Here is a 21,416-nt window from a genome sequence, read left to right on the forward strand (position 1 = left end):
CTGCTCTAGAGGCTAAGAACCAGGTCAGCAGAGCTGCTCTAGAGCCAGAGAAACCAGGTCAGCAGAGCTGCTTTAGAGGGAGACAAGCAGGTCAGCAGAGCTGCTTTAGAGGGAGAGAACCAGGTCAGCAGAGCTCCTCTAGAGCCTAAGAACCAGGTCAGCACAGCTGCTCTTGAGCCAGAGAACCAGTTCAGCAGAGCTGCTTTAGAGTCAGAGAACCAGGTCAGCAGAGCTGCTTAAGAGCCAGAAAACCAGGTCAGCAGAGCTGCTCTAGAGCCTAAGAACCAGGTCAGCAGAGCTGCTCTAGAGGCAGAGAAACCAGGTCAGCAAAGCTGCTTTAGAGGGAGAGAACCAGGTCAGCAGAGCTGCTTTAGAGCCAGAGAACCAGGTCAGCAGAGCTGCTCTAGAGCCTATGAACCAGGTCAGCAGAGCTGCTCCAGACCCAGAGAACCAGGTCAGCAGAGTTACTGTGGCACCAGAGAAACCTTGTCAGCAGATCTGCATTAGAGCCGAAGAAGCAGGCAAGCATAGCTGCTCTAGAGCCAGAGAACCAGGTCAGCAGAGCTGCTTAGGAGCCAGAGAACCAGGTCAGCAGAGCTGCTCTAGAGCCTAAGAACAGGTCAGCAGAGCTGCTCTAGAGCCTAATAACCAGGTCAGCAGAGCTGCTCTAGAGCCAGATAACCAGGTCAGCAGAGCTGCTTTAGAGCCAGAGAAACCAGATCAGCAGAGCTGCTTTAGAGGGAGAGAACCAGTTCAGCAGAGCTGCTCTAGAGCCTAAGAACCAGGTCAGCAGAGCTGCACTAGAGCCTAAGAACCAGTTCAGCAGAGCTGCTCTAGAGCCTAAGAACCAGGTCAGCAGAGCTGCTCTAGAGGCAGGAACCAGGTCAGCAGAGCTGCTCTAGAGCCTAAGAATCAGGTCAGCAGAGCTGCTCTAGAGCCTAATCACCAGGTCAGCAGAGCTGCTCTAGAGCCAGATAACCAGGTCAGCAGAGCTGCTTTAGAGCCAGGGAAACCAGATCAGCAGAGCTGCTTTAGAGGGAGAGAACAAGGTCAGCAGAGCTGCTCTAGAGCCTAAGAACCAGGTCAGCAGAGCTGCTCTAGAGCCAGAGAACCAGGTCAGCAGACCTGCGTTAGAGGGAGAGAACCAGGTCAGCAGAGCTGCTCCAGAGCCTAAGAACCAGGTCAGCACAGCTGCTCTAGAGCCAGAGAACCAGGTCAGCAGAGCTCCTTTAGCGCCAGATATCCAGGTCAGCAGAGCTAGTCCAGAGCCTAAGAAGCATGTCAACACAGCTGCTCTAGAGCCAGAAAACCAGGTCAGCAGAGCTGCTTTAGCGCCAGAGAACCAGGTCAGCAGGGCTGCTTTAGAGCCTGAGAACCAGGTTAGCAGAGCTGCACTAGAGCCTAAGAACCAGGTCAGCAGAGCTGCTCTAGAGCCTAAGAACCAGGTCAGCAGAGCTGCTCTAGAGGCAGAGAACCAGGTCAGCAGAGCTGCTTTAGAGGGAGAGAACCAGGTCAGCAGAGCTGCTCTAGAGCCAGAGGACCAGGTCAGCCTAGCTGCTGTAGAGCCAGAGAACCAGGTCAGCAGAGCTACACTAGTGCCTAAGAACAAGGTCAGCAGAGCTGCTCTAGAGCCAGAGAAACCAGGTTAGCAGACCTGATTTAGAGCCTAAGAATCAGGTCAGCAGAGCTGCTATAGAGCCTAATAACCAGGTCAGCAGAGCTGCTCTAGAGCCAGAGAAACCAGATCAGCAGAGCTGCTTGAGAGGGAGAGAGCCAGGTCAGCAGAGCTGCAATAGAGCCTATGAACCAGGTCAGCAGAGCTGCTCTAGAGCCAGAGAACCAGGTCAGCAGAGCTGCTGTAGAGCTAGAGAAACCAGGTCAGCAGAGCTGCTTTAGAGGGAGAGAACCAGGTCAGCAGAGCTGCTCCAGAGCCAGAGAACCAGGTCAGCAGAGCTGCACTAGAGCCTAAGAACCAGTTCAGCAGAGCTGCTCTAGAGCCTAAGAACCAGGTCAGCAGAGCTGCTCTAGAGGCAGGAACCAGGCCAGCAGAGCTGCTTTAGAGGGTGAGAACCAGGTCAGCAGAGCTGCTCTAAAGCCAGAGGACCAGGTCAGCAGAGCTGCTCCAGAGCCAGCGAACCAGGTCAGCAGAGCTGCTCTAGAGCCGGAGGACTAGGTAAGCCTAGCTGCTGTAGAGCCAGAGAACCAGGTCAGCAGAGCTGCACTAGAGCATAAGAACAAGGTCAGCAGAGCTGGTCCAGAGTCAGAGAAACCAGGTCAGCAGAGCTGCTTTAGAGGGAGAGAACCAGGTCAGCAGAGCTGCTTTAAAGGGAGAGAACCAGGTCAGCAGAGCTGCACTATAGCCTAAGAACAAGGTTGCAGAGCTGCTCTAGAGCCAGAGAAACCAGGTCAGCAGAGCTGCTTTAGAGACAGAGAACCAGGTCAGCAGAGCTGCTTTAAAGCCAGAGAACCAGGTCAGCAGAGCTGCTCTAGAGCCTAAGAACCAGGTCGGCAGAGCTGCTCTAGAGGCACAGAAACCAGGTCAGCAGAGCTGCTTTAGAGGGAGAGAACCAGGTCAGCAGAGCTGCTCTAGAGCCAGAGAACCAGGTCAGCAGAGCTTCTTTAGCGCCAGAGAACCAGGTCAGCAGAGCTGCTTTAGAGGTAGAGAACCAGGTCAACAGAGCTGCTTTAGAGCCAGAGAACCAGATCAGCATAGCTGCTCTAGAGCCTATGAACCAGGTCAGCAGAGCTGCTCCAGACCCAGATAACCAGGTCAGCAGAGCTGCTGTTGAGGGAAAGAACCAGGTTAGCACAGCTGGTCTAGAGCCTAAGAACCAGGACAGTACAGCTGCTCTAGAGCCAGAGAACCGGGTCAGAAAAGCTGCTTTAGAGCCAGAAAACCAGGTCAGCAGAGTTGCTTTAGATCCAGAGACACCCGGTCAGCAGAGCTGCTTTAGAGCCAGAGATCCAGGTCAGCAGAGCTGCTTTAGAGCCAGAAAAACAGGTCAGCAGAGCTGCTTTAGAGGGAGAGAACCAGGTCAGCAGGGCTGCTCTAGAGCCAGAGGACCAGGTCAGCCGAGCTGCTGTAGAGCCAGAGAACCAGGTCAGCTTTGCTGCTTTACAGCCATAGAACCAGGTCAGCAGAGTCGCTTTAGAGCCAGAGAACCAGGTCAGCAGAGCCGTTGTAGAGCCAGAGAACCAGCTCAGCAGAGCTGCTCTAGATCCTAAAAAGCCGGACAGCAGAGCTGCTCTAGAGGCAGAGAACCAGGACAGCAGAGCTGCTCTAGAGGCAGAGAACCAGGTCAGCAGAGCTGCTGTAGAGGCAGAGAAACCAGGTCAGCAGAGCTGCTTTAGAGGGAGAGAACCAGGTCAGCAGAGATGCTCAAGAGCCTAAGAACCAGGTCAGCACAGCTGCTCTGGAGCCAGAGAACCAGGTCAGCAGAGCTGCTTTAGAGCCAGAGAACCAGGTCAGCATAGCTGCTCTAGAGGCAGAGAACCAGGTCAGCAGAGCTGCTTTAGAAGGAGAGGACCAGGTCAGCAGAACTGCTCTAGAGCCAGAGGACCAGGTCAGCCGAGCTGCTGTAGAGCCAGAGAACCAGGTCAGCAGACCTGCTCTAGAGGCTAAGAACCAGGTCAGCAGAGCTGCTCTAGAGCCAGAGAAACCAGGTCAGCAGAGCTGCTTTAGAGGGAGAGAAGCAGGTCAGCAGAGCTGCTTTAGAGGGAGAGAACCAGGTCAGCAGAGCTCCTCTAGAGCCTAAGAACCAGGTCAGCACAGCTGCTCTTGAGCCAGAGAACCAGTTCAGCAGAGCTGCTTTAGAGTCAGAGAACCAGGTCAGCAGAGCTGCTTTAAAGCCAGAGAACCAGGTCAGCAGAGCTGCTCTAGAGCCTAAGAACCAGGTCGGCAGAGCTGCTCTAGAGGCACAGAAACCAGGTCAGCAGAGCTGCTTTAGAGGGAGAGAACCAGGTCAGCAGAGCTGCTCTAGAGCCAGAGAACCAGGTCAGCAGAGCTTCTTTAGCGCCAGAGAACCAGGTCAGCAGAGCTGCTTTAGAGGTAGAGAACCAGGTCAACAGAGCTGCTTTAGAGCCAGAGAACCAGGTCAGCATAGCTGCTCTAGAGCCTATGAACCAGGTCAGCAGAGCTGCTCCAGACCCAGATAACCAGGTCAGCAGAGCTACTGTAGAGCCAGAGAAACCAGGTCTGCAGAGCTGCTGTTGAGGGAAAGAACCAGGTTAGCACAGCTGGTCTAGAGCCTAAGAACCAGGACAGTACAGCTGCTCTAGAGCCAGAGAACCAGGTCAGCAAAGCTGCTTTAGAGCCAGAAAACCAGGTCAGCAGAGTTGCTTTAGATCCAGAGACACCCGGTCAGCAGAGCTGCTTTAGAGCCAGAGAACCAGGTCAGCAGAGCTGCTTTAGAGCCAGAAAAACAGGTCAGCAGAGCTGCTTTAGAGGGAGAGAACCAGGTCAGCAGGGCTGCTCTAGAGCCAGAGGACCAGGTCAGCCGAGCTGCTGTAGAGCCAGAGAACCAGGTCAGCTTTGCTGCTTTACAGCCATAGAACCAGGTCAGCAGAGTCGCTTTAGAGCCAGAGAACCAGGTCAGCAGAGCCGTTGTAGAGCCAGAGAACCAGGTCAGCAGAGCTGCTCTGGAGCCTAAAAAGCCGGACAGCAGAGCTGCTCTAGAGGCAGAGAACCAGGACAGCAGAGCTGCTCTAGAGGCAGAGAACCAGGTCAGCAGAGCTGCTGTAGAGGCAGAGAAACCAGGTCAGCATAGCTGCTTTAGAGGGAGAGAACCAGGTCAGCAGAGATGCTCTAGAGCCTAAGAACCAGGTCAGCACAGCTGCTCTGGAGCCAGAGAACCAGGTCAGCAGAGCTGCTTTAGAGCCAGAGAACCAGGTCAGCATAGCTGCTCTAGAGGCAGAGAACCAGGTCAGCAGAGCTGCTTTAGAAGGAGAGAACCAGGTCAGCAGAACTGCTCTAGAGCCAGAGGACCAGGTCAGCCGAGCTGCTGTAGAGCCAGAGAACCAGGTCAGCAGACCTGCTCTAGAGGCTAAGAACCAGGTCAGCAGAGCTGCTCTAGAGCCAGAGAAACCAGGTCAGCAGAGCTGCTTTAGAGGGAGAGAAGCAGGTCAGCAGAGCTGCTTTAGAGGGAGAGAACCAGGTCAGCAGAGCTCCTCTAGAGCCTAAGAACCAGGTCAGCACAGCTGCTCTTGAGCCAGAGAACCAGTTCAGCAGAGCTGCTTTAGAGTCAGAGAACCAGGTCAGCAGAGCTGCACTATAGCCTAAGAACAAGGTTGCAGAGCTGCTCTAGAGCCAGAGAAACCAGGTCAGCAGAGCTGCTTTAGAGACAGAGAACCAGGTCAGCAGAGCTGCTTTAAAGCCAGAGAACCAGGTCAGCAGAGCTGCTCTAGAGCCTAAGAACCAGGTCGGCAGAGCTGCTCTAGAGGCACAGAAACCAGGTCAGCAGAGCTGCTTTAGAGGGAGAGAACCAGGTCAGCAGAGCTGCTCTAGAGCCAGAGAACCAGGTCAGCAGAGCTTCTTTAGCGCCAGAGAACCAGGTCAGCAGAGCTGCTTCAGAGGTAGAGAACCAGGTCAACAGAGCTGCTTTAGAGCCAGAGAACCAGGTCAGCATAGCTGCTCTAGAGCCTATGAACCAGGTCAGCAGAGCTGCTCCAGACCCAGATAACCAGGTCAGCAGAGCTGCTGTAGAGCCAGAGAAACCAGGTCAGCAGAGCTGCTGTTGAGGGAAAGAACCAGGTTAGCACAGCTGGTCTAGAGCCTAAGAACCAGGACAGTACAGCTGCTCTAGAGCCAGAGAACCAGGTCAGCAAAGCTGCTTTAGAGCCAGAAAACCAGGTCAGCAGAGTTGCTTTAAATCCAGAGACACCCGGTCAGCAGAGCTGCCTTAGAGCCAGAGAACCAGGTCAGCAGAGCTGCTTTAGAGCCAGAAAAACAGGTCAGCAGAGCTGCTTTAGAGGGAGAGAACCAGGTCAGCAGGGCTGCTCTAGAGCCAGAGGACCAGGTCAGCCGAGCTGCTGTAGAGCCAGAGAACCAGGTCAGCTTTGCTGCTTTACAGCCATAGAACCACGTCAGCAGAGTCGCTTTAGAGCCAGAGAACCAGGTCAGCAGAGCCGTTGTAGAGCCAGAGAACCAGGTCAGCAGAGCTGCTCTAGAGCCTAAAAAGCCGGACAGCAGAGCTGCTCTAGAGGCAGAGAACCAGGACAGCAGAGCTGCTCTAGAGGCAGAGAACCAGGTCAGCAGAGCTGCTGTAGAGTCAGAGAAACCAGGTCAGCATAGCTGCTTTAGAGGGAGAGAACCAGGTCAGCAGAGATGCTCTAGAGCCTAAGAACCAGGTCAGCACAGCTGCTCTGGAGCCAGAGAACCAGGTCAGCAGAGCTGCTTTAGAGCCAGAGAACCAGGTCAGCATAGCTGCTCTAGAGGCAGAGAACCAGGTCAGCAGAGCTGCTTTAGAAGGAGAGAACCAGGTCAGCAGAACTGCTCTAGAGCCAGAGGACCAGGTCAGCCGAGCTGCTGTAGAGCCAGAGAACCAGGTCAGCAGACCTGCTCTAGAGGCTAAGAACCAGGTCAGCAGAGCTGCTCTAGAGCCAGAGAAACCAGGTCAGCAGAGCTGCTTTAGAGGGAGAGAAGCAGGTCAGCAGAGCTGCTTTAGAGGGAGAGAACCAGGTCAGCAGAGCTCCTCTAGAGCTTAAGAACCAGGTCAGCACAGCTGCTCTTGAGCCGGAGAACCAGTTCAGCAGAGCTGCTTTAGAGTCAGAGAACCAGGTCAGCAGAGCTGCTTAAGAGCCAGAGAACCAGGTCAGCAGAGCTGCTCTAGAGCCTAAGAACCAGGTCGGCAGAGCTGCTCTAGAGGCACAGAAACCAGGTCAGCAGAGCTGCTTTAGAGGGAGAGAACCAGGTCAGCAGAGCTGCTTTAGAGCCAGAGAACCAGGTCAGCAGAGCTGCTCTAGAGCCTATGAACCAGGTCAGCAGAGCTGCTCCAGACCCAGAGAACCAGGTCAGCAGAGTTGCTGTGGCACCAGAGAAACCTTGTCAGCAGATCTGCATTAGAGCCGAAGAAGCAGGCAAGCATAGCTGCTCTAGAGCCAGAGAACCAGGTCAGCAGAGCTGCTTAAGTGCCAGAGAACCAGGTCAGCAGAGCTGCTCTAGAGCCTAAGAACAGGTCAGCAGAGCTGCTCTAGAGCCTAATAACCAGGTCAGCAGCGCTGCTCTAGAGCCAGATAACCAGGTCAGCAGAGCTGCTTTAGAGCCAGAGAAACCAGATCAGCAGAGCTGCTTTAGAGGGAGAGAACCAGGTCAGCAGAGCTGCTCTAGAGCCTAAGAACCAGGTCAGCAGAGCTGCACTAGAGCCTAAGAACCAGTTCAGCAGAGCTGCTCTAGAGCCTAAGAACCAGGTCAGCAGAGCTGCTCTAGAGGCAGGAACCAGGTCAGCAGAGCTGCTTTAGAGGGTGAGAACCAGGTCAGCAGAGCTGCTCTAGAGCCAGAGGACCAGGTCAGCAGAGCTGCTCCAGAGCCAGAGAACCAGGTCAGCAGAGCTGCTCTAGAGCCAGAGGACTAGGTCAGCCTAGCTGCTGTAGAGCCAGAGAACCAGGTCAGCAGAGCTGCACTAGAGCATAAGAACAAGGTCAGCAGAGCTGGTCTAGATTCAGAGAAACCAGGTCAGCAGAGCTGCTTTAGAGGGAGAGAACCAGGTCAGCAGAGCTGCTTTAAAGGGAGAGAACCAGGTCAGCAGAGCTGCACTATAGCCTAAGAACAAGGTTGCAGAGCTGCTCTAGAGCCAGAGAAACCAGGTCAGCAGAGCTGCTTTAGAGACAGAGAACCAGGTCAGCAGAGCTGCTTTAAAGCCAGAGAACCAGGTCAGCAGGGCTGCTCTAGAGCCTAAGAACCAGGTCGGCAGAGCTGCTCTAGAGTCACAGAAACCAGGTCAGCAGAGCTGCTTTAGAGGTAGAGAACCAGTTCAATAGAGCTGCTCTAGAGACAGAGAACCAGGTCAGCAGAGCTTCTTTAGCGCCAGAGAACCAGGTCAGCAGAGCTGCTCTAGAGCCAGAGAACCAGGTCAGCAGAGCTGCTGTAGAGCTAGAGAAACCAGGTCAGCAGAGCTGCTTTAGAGGGAGAGAACCAGGTCAGCAGAGCTGCTCCAGAGCCAGAGAACCAGGTCAGCAGAGCTGCACTAGAGCCTAAGAACCAGTTCAGCAGAGCTGCTCTAGAGCCTAAGAACCAGTTCAGCAGAGCTCCTCTAGAGCCTAAGAACCAGGTCAGCACAGCTGCTCTTGAGCCAGAGAACCAGGTCAGCAGAGCTGCTTTAGAGTCAGAGAACCAGGTCAGCAGAGCTGCTTAAGAGCCAGAGAACCAGGTCAGCAGAGCTGCTCTAGAGCCTAAGAACCAGGTCAGCAGAGCTGCTCTAGAGGCAGAGAAACCAGGTCAGCAAAGCTGCTTTAAAAGGAGAGAACCAGGTCAGCAGAGCTGCTTTAGAGCCAGAGAACCAGGTCAGCAGAGCTGCTCTAGAGCCTATGAACCAGGTCAGCAGAGCTGCTCCAGACCCAGAGAACCAGGTCAGCAGAGGTGCTGTGGAGCCAGAGAAACCTGGTCAGCAGATCTACATTAGAGCCTAAGAAGCAGGCAAGCATAGCTGCTCTAGAGCCAGAGAACCAGGTCAGCAGAGCTGCTTAAGAGCCAGAGAACCAGGTCAGCAGAGCTGCTCTAGAGCCAAAGAATCAGGTCAGCAGAGCTGCTCTAGAGCCTAATAACCAGGTCAGCAGAGCTGCTCTAGAGCCAGATAATCAGGTCAGCAGAGCTGCTTTAGAGCCAGGGAAACCAGATCAGCAGAGCTGCTTTAGAGGGAGAGAACAAGGTCAGCAGAGCTACTCTAGAGCCTATGAACCAGGTCAGCAGAGCTGCTCTAGAGCCAGAGAACCAGGTCAGCAGACCTGCGTTAGAGGGAGAGAACCAGGTCAGCAGAGCTGCTCCAGAGCCTAAGAACCAGGTCAGCACAGCTGCTCTAGAGCCAGAGAACCAGGTCAGCAGAGCTCCTTTAGCGCCAGATATCCAGGTCAGCAGAGCTAGTCCAGAGCCTAAGAATCATGTCAACACAGCTGCTCTAGAGCCAGAGAACCAGGTCAGCAGAGCTGCTTTAGCGCCAGAGAACCAGGTCAGCAGGGCTGCTTTAGAGCCTGAGAACCAGGTTAGCAGAGCTGCACTAGAGCCTAAGAACCAGGTCAGCAGAGCTGCTCTAGAGGCAGAGAACCAGGTCAGCAGAGCTGCTTTAGAGGGAGAGAACCAGGTCAGCAGAGCTGCTCTAGAGCCAGAGGACCAGGTCAGCCTAGCTGCTGTAGAGCCAGAGAACCAGGTCAGCAGAGCTACACTAGTGCCTAAGAACAAGGTCAGCAGAGCTGCTCTAGAGCCAGAGAAACCAGGTTAGCAGACCTGCTTTAGAGCCTAAGAATCAGGTCAGCAGAGCTGCTATAGAGCCTAATAACCAGGTCAGCAGAGCTGCTCTAGAGCCAGATAACCAGGTCAGCAGAGCTGCTGTAGAGCCAGAGAAACCAGATCAGCAGAGCTGCTTGAGAGGGAGAGAGCCAGGTCAGCAGAGCTGCAATAGAGCCTATGAACCAGGTCAGCAGAGCTGCTCTAGAGCCAGAGAACCAGGTCAGCAGAGCTGCTGTAGAGCTAGAGAAACCAGGTCAGCAGAGCTGCACTAGAGCCTAAGAACCAGTTCAGCAGAGCTGCTCTAGAGCCTAAGAACCAGGTCAGCAGAGCTGCTCTAGAGGCAGGAACCAGGCCAGCAGAGCTGCTTTAGAGGGTGAGAACAAGGTCAGCAGAGCTGCTCTAGAGCCAGAGGACCAGGTCAGCAGAGCTGCTCCAGAGCCAGCGAACCAGGTCAGCAGAGCTGCTCTAGAGCCAGAGGACTAGGTCAGCCTAGCTGCTCTAGAGCCAGAGAACCAGGTCAGCAGAGCTGCACTAGAGCATAAGAACAAGGTCAGCAGAGCTGGTCCAGAGTCAGAGAAACCAGGTCAGCAGAGCTGCTTTAGAGGGAGAGAACCAGGTCAGCAGAGCTGCTTTAAAGGGAGAGAACCAGGTCAGCAGAGCTGCACTATAGCCTAAGAACAAGGTTGCAGAGCTGCTCTAGAGCCAGAGAAACCAGGTCAGCAGAGCTGCTTTAGAGACAGAGAACCAGGTCAGCAGAGCTGCTTTAAAGCCAGAGAACCAGGTCAGCAGAGCTGCTCTAGAGCCTAAGAACCAGGTCGGCAGAGCTGCTCTAGAGGCACAGAAACCAGGTCAGCAGAGCTGCTTTAGAGGGAGAGAACCAGGTCAGCAGAGCTGCTCTAGAGCCAGAGAACCAGGTCAGCAGAGCTTCTTTAGCGCCAGAGAACGAGGTCAGCAGAGCTGCTTTAGAGGTAGAGAACCAGGTCAACAGAGCTGCTTTAGAGCCAGAGAACCAGGTCAGCATAGCTGCTCTAGAGCCTATGAACCAGGTCAGCAGAGCTGCTCCAGACCCAGATAACCAGGTCAGCAGAGCTGCTGTAGAGCCAGAGAAACCAGGTCAGCAGAGCTGCTGTTGAGGGAAAGAACCAGGTTAGCACAGCTGGTCTAGAGCCTAAGAACCAGGACAGTACAGCTGCTCTAGAGCCAGAGAACCAGGTCAGCAAAGCTGCTTTAGAGCCAGAAAACCAGGTCAGCAGAGTTGCTTTAGATCCAGAGACACCCGGTCAGCAGAGCTGCTTTAGAGCCAGAGAACCAGGTCAGCAGAGCTGCTTTAGAGCCAGAAAAACAGGTCAGCAGAGCTGCTTTAGAGGGAGAGAACCAGGTCAGCAGGGCTGCTCTAGAGCCAGAGGACCAGGTCAGCCGAGCTGCTGTAGAGCCAGAGAACCTGGTCAGCTTTGCTGCTTTACAGCCATAGAACCAGGTCAGCAGAGTCGCTTTAGAGCCAGAGAACCAGGTCAGCAGAGCCGTTGTAGAGCCAGAGAACCAGGTCAGCAGAGCTGCTCTAGAGCCTAAAAAGCCGGACAGCAGAGCTGCTCTAGAGGCAGAGAACCAGGACAGCAGAGCTGCTCTAGAGGCAGAGAACCAGGTCAGCATAGCTGCTGTAGAGTCAGAGAAACCAGGTCAGCATAGCTGCTTTAGAGGGAGAGAACCAGGTCAGCAGAGATGCTCTAGAGCCTAAGAACCAGGTCAGCACAGCTGCTCTGGAGCTAGAGAACCAGGTCAGCAGAGCTGCTTTAGAGCCAGAGAACCAGGTCAGCATAGCTGCTCTAGAGGCAGAGAACCAGGTCAGCAGAGCTGCTTTAGAAGGAGAGAACCAGGTCAGCAGAACTGCTCTAGAGCCAGAGGACCAGGTCAGCCGAGCTGCTGTAGAGCCAGAGAACCAGGTCAGCAGACCTGCTCTAGAGGCTAAGAACCAGGTCAGCAGAGCTGCTCTAGAGCCAGAGAAACCAGGTCAGCAGAGCTGCTTTAGAGGGAGAGAAGCAGGTCAGCAGAGCTGCTTTAGAGGGAGTGAACCAGGTCAGCAGAGCTCCTCTAGAGCCTAAGAACCAGGTCAGCACAGCTGCTCTTGAGCCAGAGAACCAGTTCAGCAGAGCTGCTTTAGAGTCAGAGAACCAGGTCAGCAGAGCTGCTTAAGAGCCAGAAAACCAGGTCAGCAGAGCTGCTCTAGAGCCTAAGAACCAGGTCAGCAGAGCTGCTCTAGAGGCAGAGAAACCAGGTCAGCAAAGCTGCTTTAGAGGGAGAGAACCAGGTCAGCAGAGCTGCTTTAGAGCCAGAGAACCAGGTCAGCAGAGCTGCTCTAGAGCCTAAGAACCAGGTCAGCAGAGCTGCTCTAGAGCCTAAGAACCAGGTCAGCAGAGCTGCTCTAGAGGCAGGAACCAGGTCAGCAGAGCTGCTCTAGAGCCTAAGAATCAGGTCAGCAGAGCTGCTCTAGAGCCTAATCACCAGGTCAGCAGAGCTGCTCTAGAGCCAGATAACCAGGTCAGCAGAGCTGCTTTAGAGCCAGGGAAACCAGATCAGCAGAGCTGCTTTAGAGGGAGAGAACAAGGTCAGCAGAGCTGCTCTAGAGCCTAAGAACCAGGTCAGCAGAGCTGCTCTAGAGCCAGAGAACCAGGTCAGCAGACCTGCGTTAGAGGGAGAGAACCAGGTCAGCAGAGCTGCTCCAGAGCCTAAGAACCAGGTCAGCACAGCTGCTCTAGAGCCAGAGAACCAGGTCAGCAGAGCTCCTTTAGCGCCAGATATCCAGGTCAGCAGAGCTAGTCCAGAGCCTAAGAAGCATGTCAACACAGCTGCTCTAGAGCCAGAAAACCAGGTCAGCAGAGCTGCTTTAGCGCCAGAGAACCAGGTCAGCAGGGCTGCTTTAGAGCCTGAGAACCAGGTTAGCAGAGCTGCACTAGAGCCTAAGAACCAGGTCAGCAGAGCTGCTCTAGAGCCTAAGAACCAGGTCAGCAGAGCTGCTCTAGAGGCAGAGAACCAGGTCAGCAGAGCTGCTTTAGAGGGAGAGAACCAGGTCAGCAGAGCTGCTCTAGAGCCAGAGGACCAGGTCAGCCTAGCTGCTGTAGAGCCAGAGAACCAGGTCAGCAGAGCTACACTAGTGCCTAAGAACAAGGTCAGCAGAGCTGCTCTAGAGCCAGAGAAACCAGGTTAGCAGACCTGATTTAGAGCCTAAGAATCAGGTCAGCAGAGCTGCTATAGAGCCTAATAACCAGGTCAGCAGAGCTGCTCTAGAGCCAGAGAAACCAGATCAGCAGAGCTGCTTGAGAGGGAGAGAGCCAGGTCAGCAGAGCTGCAATAGAGCCTATGAACCAGGTCAGCAGAGCTGCTCTAGAGCCAGAGAACCAGGTCAGCAGAGCTGCTGTAGAGCTAGAGAAACCAGGTCAGCAGAGCTGCTTTAGAGGGAGAGAACCAGGTCAGCAGAGCTGCTCCAGAGCCAGAGAACCAGGTCAGCAGAGCTGCACTAGAGCCTAAGAACCAGTTCAGCAGAGCTGCTCTAGAGCCTAAGAACCAGGTCAGCAGAGCTGCTCTAGAGGCAGGAACCAGGCCAGCAGAGCTGCTTTAGAGGGTGAGAACCAGGTCAGCAGATCTGCTCTAGAGCCAGAGGACCAGGTCAGCAGAGCTGCTCCAGAGCCAGCGAACCAGGTCAGCAGAGCTGCTCTAGAGCCGGAGGACTAGGTCAGCCTAGCTGCTGTAGAGCCAGAGAACCAGGTCAGCAGAGCTGCACTAGAGCATAAGAACAAGGTCAGCAGAGCTGGTCCAGAGTCAGAGAAACCAGGTCAGCAGAGCTGCTTTAGAGGGAGAGAACCAGGTCAGCAGAGCTGCTTTAAAGGGAGAGAACCAGGTCAGCAGAGCTGCACTATAGCCTAAGAACAAGGTTGCAGAGCTGCTCTAGAGCCAGAGAAACCAGGTCAGCAGAGCTGCTTTAGAGACAGAGAACCAGGTCAGCAGAGCTGCTTTAAAGCCAGAGAACCAGGTCAGCAGAGCTGCTCTAGAGCCTAAGAACCAGGTCGGCAGAGCTGCTCTAGAGGCACAGAAACCAGGTCAGCAGAGCTGCTTTAGAGGGAGAGAACCAGGTCAGCAGAGCTTCTTTAGCGCCAGAGAACCAGGTCAGCAGAGCTGCTTTAGAGGTAGAGAACCAGGTCAACAGAGCTGCTTTAGAGCCAGAGAACCAGATCAGCATAGCTGCTCTAGAGCCTATGAACCAGGTCAGCAGAGCTGCTCCAGACCCAGATAACCAGGTCAGCAGAGCTGCTGTTGAGGGAAAGAACCAGGTTAGCACAGCTGGTCTAGAGCCTAAGAACCAGGACAGTACAGCTGCTCTAGAGCCAGAGAACCGGGTCAGAAAAGCTGCTTTAGAGCCAGAAAACCAGGTCAGCAGAGTTGCTTTAGATCCAGAGACACCCGGTCAGCAGAGCTGCTTTAGTGCCAGAGAACCAGGTCAGCAGAGCTGCTTTAGAGCCAGAAAAACAGGTCAGCAGAGCTGCTTTAGAGGGAGAGAACCAGGTCAGCAGGGCTGCTCTAGAGCCAGAGGACCAGGTCAGCCGAGCTGCTGTAGAGCCAGAGAACCAGGTCAGCTTTGCTGCTTTACAGCCATAGAACCAGGTCAGCAGAGTCGCTTTAGAGCCAGAGAACCAGGTCAGCAGAGCCGTTGTAGAGCCAGAGAACCAGCTCAGAAGAGCTGCTCTAGATCCTAAAAAGCCGGACAGCAGAGCTGCTCTAGAGGCAGAGAACCAGGACAGCAGAGCTGCTCTAGAGGCAGAGAACCAGGTCAGCAGAGCTGCTGTAGAGGCAGAGAAACCAGGTCAGCAGAGCTGCTTTAGAGGGAGAGAACCAGGTCAGCAGAGATGCTCAAGAGCCTAAGAACCAGGTCAGCACAGCTGCTCTGGAGCCAGAGAACCAGGTCAGCAGAGCTGCTTTAGAGCCAGAGAACCAGGTCAGCATAGCTGCTCTAGAGGCAGAGAACCAGGTCAGCAGAGCTGCTTTAGAAGGAGAGAACCAGGTCAGCAGAACTGCTCTAGAGCCAGAGGACCAGGTCAGCCGAGCTGCTGTAGAGCCAGAGAACCAGGTCAGCAGACCTGCTCTAGAGGCTAAGAACCAGGTCAGCAGAGCTGCTCTAGAGCCAGAGAAACCAGGTCAGCAGAGCTGCTTTAGAGGGAGAGAAGCAGGTCAGCAGAGCTGCTTTAGAGGGAGAGAACCAGGTCAGCAGAGCTCCTCTAGAGCCTAAGAACCAGGTCAGCACAGCTGCTCTTGAGCCAGAGAACCAGTTCAGCAGAGCTGCTTTAGAGTCAGAGAACCAGGTCAGCAGAGCTGCTTTAAAGCCAGAGAACCAGGTCAGCAGAGCTGCTCTAGAGCCTAAGAACCAGGTCGGCAGAGCTGCTCTAGAGGCACAGAAACCAGGTCAGCAGAGCTGCTTTAGAGGGAGAGAACCAGGTCAGCAGAGCTGCTCTAGAGCCAGAGAACCAGGTCAGCAGAGCTTCTTTAGCGCCAGAGAACCAGGTCAGCAGAGCTGCTTTAGAGGTAGAGAACCAGGTCAACAGAGCTGCTTTAGAGCCAGAGAACCAGGTCAGCATAGCTGCTCTAGAGCCTATGAACCAGGTCAGCAGAGCTGCTCCAGACCCAGATAACCAGGTCAGCAGAGCTACTGTAGAGCCAGAGAAACCAGGTCTGCAGAGCTGCTGTTGAGGGAAAGAACCAGGTTAGCACAGCTGGTCTAGAGCCTAAGAACCAGGACAGTACAGCTGCTCTAGAGCCAGAGAACCAGGTCAGCAAAGCTGCTTTAGAGCCAGAAAACCAGGTCAGCAGAGTTGCTTTAGATCCAGAGACACCCGGTCAGCAGAGCTGCTTTAGAGCCAGAGAACCAGGTCAGCAGAGCTGCTTTAGAGCCAGAAAAACAGGTCAGCAGAGCTGCTTTAGAGGGAGAGAACCAGGTCAGCAGGGCTGCTCTAGAGCCAGAGGACCAGGTCAGCCGAGCTGCTGTAGAGCCAGAGAACCAGGTCAGCTTTGCTGCTTTACAGCCATAGAACCAGGTCAGCAGAGTCGCTTTAGAGCCAGAGAACCAGGTCAGCAGAGCCGTTGTAGAGCCAGAGAACCAGGTCAGCAGAGCTGCTCTGGAGCCTAAAAAGCCGGACAGCAGAGCTGCTCTAGAGGCAGAGAACCAGGACAGCAGAGCTGCTCTAGAGGCAGAGAACCAGGTCAGCAGAGCTGCTGTAGAGGCAGAGAAACCAGGTCAGCATAGCTGCTTTAGAGGGAGAGAACCAGGTCAGCAGAGATGCTCTAGAGCCTAAGAACCAGGTCAGCACAGCTGCTCTGGAGCCAGAGAACCAGGTCAGCAGAGCTGCTTTAGAGCCAGAGAACCAGGTCAGCATAGCTGCTCTAGAGGCAGAGAACCAGGTCAGCAGAGCTGCTTTAGAAGGAGAGAAGCAGGTCAGCAGAACTGCTCTAGAGCCAGAGGACCAGGTCAGCCGAGCTGCTGTAGAGCCAGAGAACCAGGTCAGCAGACCTGCTCTAGAGGCTAAGAACCAGGTCAGCAGAGCTGCTCTAGAGCCAGAGAAACCAGGTCAGCAGAGCTGCTTTAGAGGGAGAGAAGCAGGTCAGCAGAGCTGCTTTAGAGGGAGAGAACCAGGTCAGCAGAGCTCCTCTAGAGCCTAAGAACCAGGTCAGCACAGCTGCTCTTGAGCCAGAGAACCAGTTCAGCAGAGCTGCTTTAGAGTCAGAGAACCAGGTCAGCAGAGCTGCACTATAGCCTAAGAACAAGGTTGCAGAGCTGCTCTAGAGCCAGAGAAACCAGGTCAGCAGAGCTGCTTTAGAGACAGAGAACCAGGTCAGCAGAGCTGCTTTAAAGCCAGAGAACCAGGTCAGCAGAGCTGCTCTAGAGCCTAAGAACCAGGTCGGCAGAGCTGCTCTAGAGGCACAGAAACCAGGTCAGCAGAGCTGCTTTAGAGGGAGAGAACCAGGTCAGCAGAGCTGCTCTAGAGCCAGAGAACCAGGTCAGCAGAGCTTCTTTAGCGCCAGAGAACCAGGTCAGCAGAGCTGCTTCAGAGGTAGAGAACCAGGTCAACAGAGCTGCTTTAGAGCCAGAGAACCAGGTCAGCATAGCTGCTCTAGAGCCTATGAACCAGGTCAGCAGAGCTGCTCCAGACCCAGATAACCAGGTCAGCAGAGCTGCTGTAGAGCCAGAGAAACCAGGTCAGCAGAGCTGCTGTTGAGGGAAAGAACCAGGTTAGCACAGCTGGTCTAGAGCCTAAGAACCAGGACAGTACAGCTGCTCTAGAGCCAGAGAACCAGGTCAGCAAAGCTGCTTTAGAGCCAGAAAACCAGGTCAGCAGAGTTGCTTTAAATCCAGAGACACCCGGTCAGCAGAGCTGCCTTAGAGCCAGAGAACCAGGTCAGCAGAGCTGCTTTAGAGCCAGAAAAACAGGTCAGCAGAGCTGCTTTAGAGGGAGAGAACCAGGTCAGCAGGGCTGCTCTAGAGCCAGAGGACCAGGTCAGCCGAGCTGCTGTAGAGCTAGAGAACCAGGTCAGCTTTGCTGCTTTACAGCCATAGAACCACGTCAGCAGAGTCGCTTTAGAGCCAGAGAACCAGGTCAGCAGAGCCGTTGTAGAGCCAGAGAACCAGGTCAGCAGAGCTGCTCTAGAGCCTAAAAAGCCGGACAGCAGAGCTGCTCTAGAGGCAGAGAACCAGGACAGCAGAGCTGCTCTAGAGGCAGAGAACCAGGTCAGCAGAGCTGCTGTAGAGTCAGAGAAACCAGGTCAGCATAGCTGCTTTAGAGGGAGAGAACCAGGTCAGCAGAGATGCTCTAGAGCCTAAGAACCAGGTCAGCACAGCTGCTCTGGAGCCAGAGAACCAGGTCAGCAGAGCTGCTTTAGAGCCAGAGAACCAGGTCAGCATAGCTGCTCTAGAGGCAGAGAACCAGGTCAGCAGAGCTGCTTTAGAAGGAGAGAACCAGGTCAGCAGAACTGCTCTAGAGCCAGAGGACCAGGTCAGCCGAGCTGCTGTAGAGCCAGAGAACCAGGTCAGCAGACCTGCTCTAGAGGCTAAGAACCAGGTCAGCAGAGCTGCTCTAGAGCCAGAGAAACCAGGTCAGCAGAGCTGCTTTAGAGGGAGAGAAGCAGGTCAGCAGAGCTGCTTTAGAGGGAGAGAACCAGGTCAGCAGAGCTCCTCTAGAGCTTAAGAACCAGGTCAGCACAGCTGCTCTTGAGCCGGAGAACCAGTTCAGCAGAGCTGCTTTAGAGTCAGAGAACCAGGTCAGCAGAGCTGCTTAAGAGCCAGAGAACCAGGTCAGCAGAGCTGCTCTAGAGCCTAAGAACCAGGTCGGCAGAGCTGCTCTAGAGGCACAGAAACCAGGTCAGCAGAGCTGCTTTAGAGGGAGAGAACCAGGTCAGCAGAGCTGCTTTAGAGCCAGAGAACCAGGTCAGCAGAGCTGCTCTAGAGCCTATGAACCAGGTCAGCAGAGCTGCTCCAGACCCAGAGAACCAGGTCAGCAGAGTTGCTGTGGCACCAGAGAAACCTTGTCAGCAGATCTGCATTAGAGCCGAAGAAGCAGGCAAGCATAGCTGCTCTAGAGCCAGAGAACCAGGTCAGCAGAGCTGCTTAAGTGCCAGAGAACCAGGTCAGCAGAGCTGCTCTAGAGCCTAAGAACAGGTCAGCAGAGCTGCTCTAGAGCCTAATAACCAGGTCAGCAGCGCTGCTCTAGAGCCAGATAACCAGGTCAGCAGAGCTGCTTTAGAGCCAGAGAAACCAGATCAGCAGAGCTGCTTTAGAGGGAGAGAACCAGGTCAGCAGAGCTGCTCTAGAGCCTAAGAACCAGGTCAGCAGAGCTGCACTAGAGCCTAAGAACCAGTTCAGCAGAGCTGCTCTAGAGCCTAAGAACCAGGTCAGCAGAGCTGCTCTAGAGGCAGGAACCAGGTCAGCAGAGCTGCTTTAGAGGGTGATAACCAGGTCAGCAGAGCTGCTCTAGAGCCAGAGGACCAGGTCAGCAGAGCTGCTCCAGAGCCAGAGAACCAGGTCAGCAGAGCTGCTCTAGAGCCAGAGGACTAGGTCAGCCTAGCTGCTGTAGAGCCAGAGAACCAGGTCAGCAGAGCTGCACTAGAGCATAAGAACAAGGTCAGCAGAGCTGGTCTAGATTCAGAGAAACCAGGTCAGCAGAGCTGCTTTAGAGGGAGAGAACCAGGTCAGCAGAGCTGCTTTAAAGGGAGAGAACCAGGTCAGCAGAGCTGCACTATAGCCTAAGAACAAGGTTGCAGAGCTGCTCTAGAGCCAGAGAAACCAGGTCAGCAGAGCTGCTTTAGAGACAGAGAACCAGGTCAGCAGAGCTGCTTTAAAGCCAGAGAACCAGGTCAGCAGGGCTGCTCTAGAGCCTAAGAACCAGGTCGGCAGAGCTGCTCTAGAGTCACAGAAACCAGGTCAGCAGAGCTGCTTTAGAGGTAGAGAACCAGTTCAATAGAGCTGCTCTAGAGACAGAGAACCAGGTCAGCAGAGCTTCTTTAGCGCCAGAGAACCAGGTCAGCAGAGCTGCTCTAGAGCCAGAGAACCAGGTCAGCAGAGCTGCTGTAGAGCTAGAGAAACCAGGTCAGCAGAGCTGCTTTAGAGGGAGAGAACCAGGTCAGCAGAGCTGCTCCAGAGCCAGAGAACCAGGTCAGCAGAGCTGCACTAGAGCCTAAGAACCAGTTCAGCAGAGCTGCTCTAGAGCCTAAGAACCAGTTCAGCAGAGCTCCTCTAGAGCCTAAGAACCAGGTCAGCACAGCTGCTCTTGAGCCAGAGAACCAGGTCAGCAGAGCTGCTTTAGAGTCAGAGAACCAGGTCAGCAGAGCTGCTTAAGAGCCAGAGAACCAGGTCAGCAGAGCTGCTCTAGAGCCTAAGAACCAGGTCAGCAGAGCTGCTCTAGAGGCAGAGAAACCAGGTCAGCAAAGCTGCTTTAAAAGGAGAGAACCAGGTCAGCAGAGCTGCTTTAGAGCCAGAGAACCAGGTCAGCAGAGCTGCTCTAGAGCCTATGAACCAGGTCAGCAGAGCTGCTCCAGACCCAGAGAACCAGGTCAGCAGAGGTGCTGTGGAGCCAGAGAAACCTGGTCAGCAGATCTGCATTAGAGCCTAAGAAGCAGGCAAGCATAGCTGCTCTAGAGCCAGAGAACCAGGTCAGCAGAGCTGCTTAAGAGCCAGAGAACCAGGTCAGCAGAGCTGCTCTAGAGCCAAAGAATCAGGTCAGCAGAGCTGCTCTAGAGCCTAATAACCAGGTCAGCAGAGCTGCTCTAGAGCCAGATAATCAGGTCAGCAGAGCTGCTTTAGAGCCAGGGAAACCAGATCAGCAGAGCTGCTTTAGAGGGAGAGAACAAGGTCAGCAGAGCTACTCTAGAGCCTATGAACCAGGTCAGCAGAGCTGCTCTAGAGCCAGAGAACCAGGTCAGCAGACCTGCGTTAGAGGGAGAGAACCAGGTCAGCAGAGCTGCTCCAGAGCCTAAGAACCAGGTCAGCACAGCTGCTCTAGAGCCAGAGAACCAGGTCAGCAGAGCTCCTTTAGCGCCAGATATCCAGGTCAGCAGAGCTAGTCCAGAGCCTAAGAATCATGTCAACACAGCTGCTCTAGAGCCAGAGAACCAGGTCAGCAGAGCTGCTTTAGCGCCAGAGAACCAGGTCAGCAGGGCTGCTTTAGAGCCTGAGAACCAGGTTAGCAGAGCTGCACTAGAGCCTAAGAACCAGGTCAGCAGAGCTGCTCTAGAGCCTAAGAACCAGGTCAGCAGAGCTGCTCTAGAGGCAGAGAACCAGGTCAGCAGAGCTGCTTTAGAGGGAGAGAACCAGGTCAGCAGAGCTGCTCTAGAGCCAGAGGACCAGGTCAGCCTAGCTGCTGTAGAGCCAGAGAACCAGGTCAGCAGAGCTACACTAGTGCCTAAGAACAAGGTCAGCAGAGCTGCCCTAGAGCCAGAGAAACCAGGTTAGCAGACCTGCTTTAGAGCCTAAGAATCAGGTCAGCAGAGCTGCTATAGAGCCTAATAACCAGGTCAGCAGAGCTGCTCTAGAGCCAGATAACCAGGTCAGCAGAGCTGCTGTAGAGCCAGAGAAACCAGATCAGCAGAGCTGCTTGAGAGGGAGAGAGCCAGGTCAGCAGAGCTGCAATAGAGCCTATGAACCAGGTCAGCAGAGCTGCTCTAGAGCCAGAGAACCAGGTCAGCAGAGCTGCTGTAGAGCTAGAGAAACCAGGTCAGCAGAGCTGCACTAGAGCCTAAGAACCAGTTCAGCAGAGCTGCTCTAGAGCCTAAGAACCAGGTCAGCAGAGCTGCTCTAGAGGCAGGAACCAGGCCAGCAGAGCTGCTTTAGAGGGTGAGAACAAGGTCAGCAGAGCTGCTCTAGAGCCAGAGGACCAGGTCAGCAGAGCTGCTCCAGAGCCAGCGAACCAGGTCAGCAGAGCTGCTCTAGAGCCAGAGGACTAGGTCAGCCTAGCTGCTCTAGAGCCAGAGAACCAGGTCAGCAGAGCTGCACTAGAGCATAAGAACAAGGTCAGCAGAGCTGGTCCAGAGTCAGAGAAACCAGGTCAGCAGAGCTGCTTTAGAGGGAGAGAACCAGGTCAGCAGAGCTGCTTTAAAGGGAGAGAACCAGGTCAGCAGAGCTGCACTATAGCCTAAGAACAAGGTTGCAGAGCTGCTCTAGAGCCAGAGAAACCAGGTCAGCAGAGCTGCTTTAGAGACAGAGAACCAGGTCAGCAGAGCTGCTTTAAAGCCAGAGAACCAGGTCAGCAGAGCTGCTCTAGAGCCTAAGAACCAGGTCGGCAGAGCTGCTCTAGAGGCACAGAAACCAGGTCAGCAGAGCTGCTTTAGAGGGAGAGAACCAGGTCAGCAGAGCTGCTCTAGAGCCAGAGAACCAGGTCAGCAGAGCTTCTTTAGCGCCAGAGAACGAGGTCAGCAGAGCTGCTTTAGAGGTAGAGAACCAGGTCAACAGAGC

This window comes from Triturus cristatus, chromosome 1_1 (genome assembly GCF_964204655.1).
Source record: "Triturus cristatus chromosome 1_1, aTriCri1.1, whole genome shotgun sequence".
NCBI classification, from domain to species: domain Eukaryota; kingdom Metazoa; phylum Chordata; class Amphibia; order Caudata; family Salamandridae; genus Triturus; species Triturus cristatus.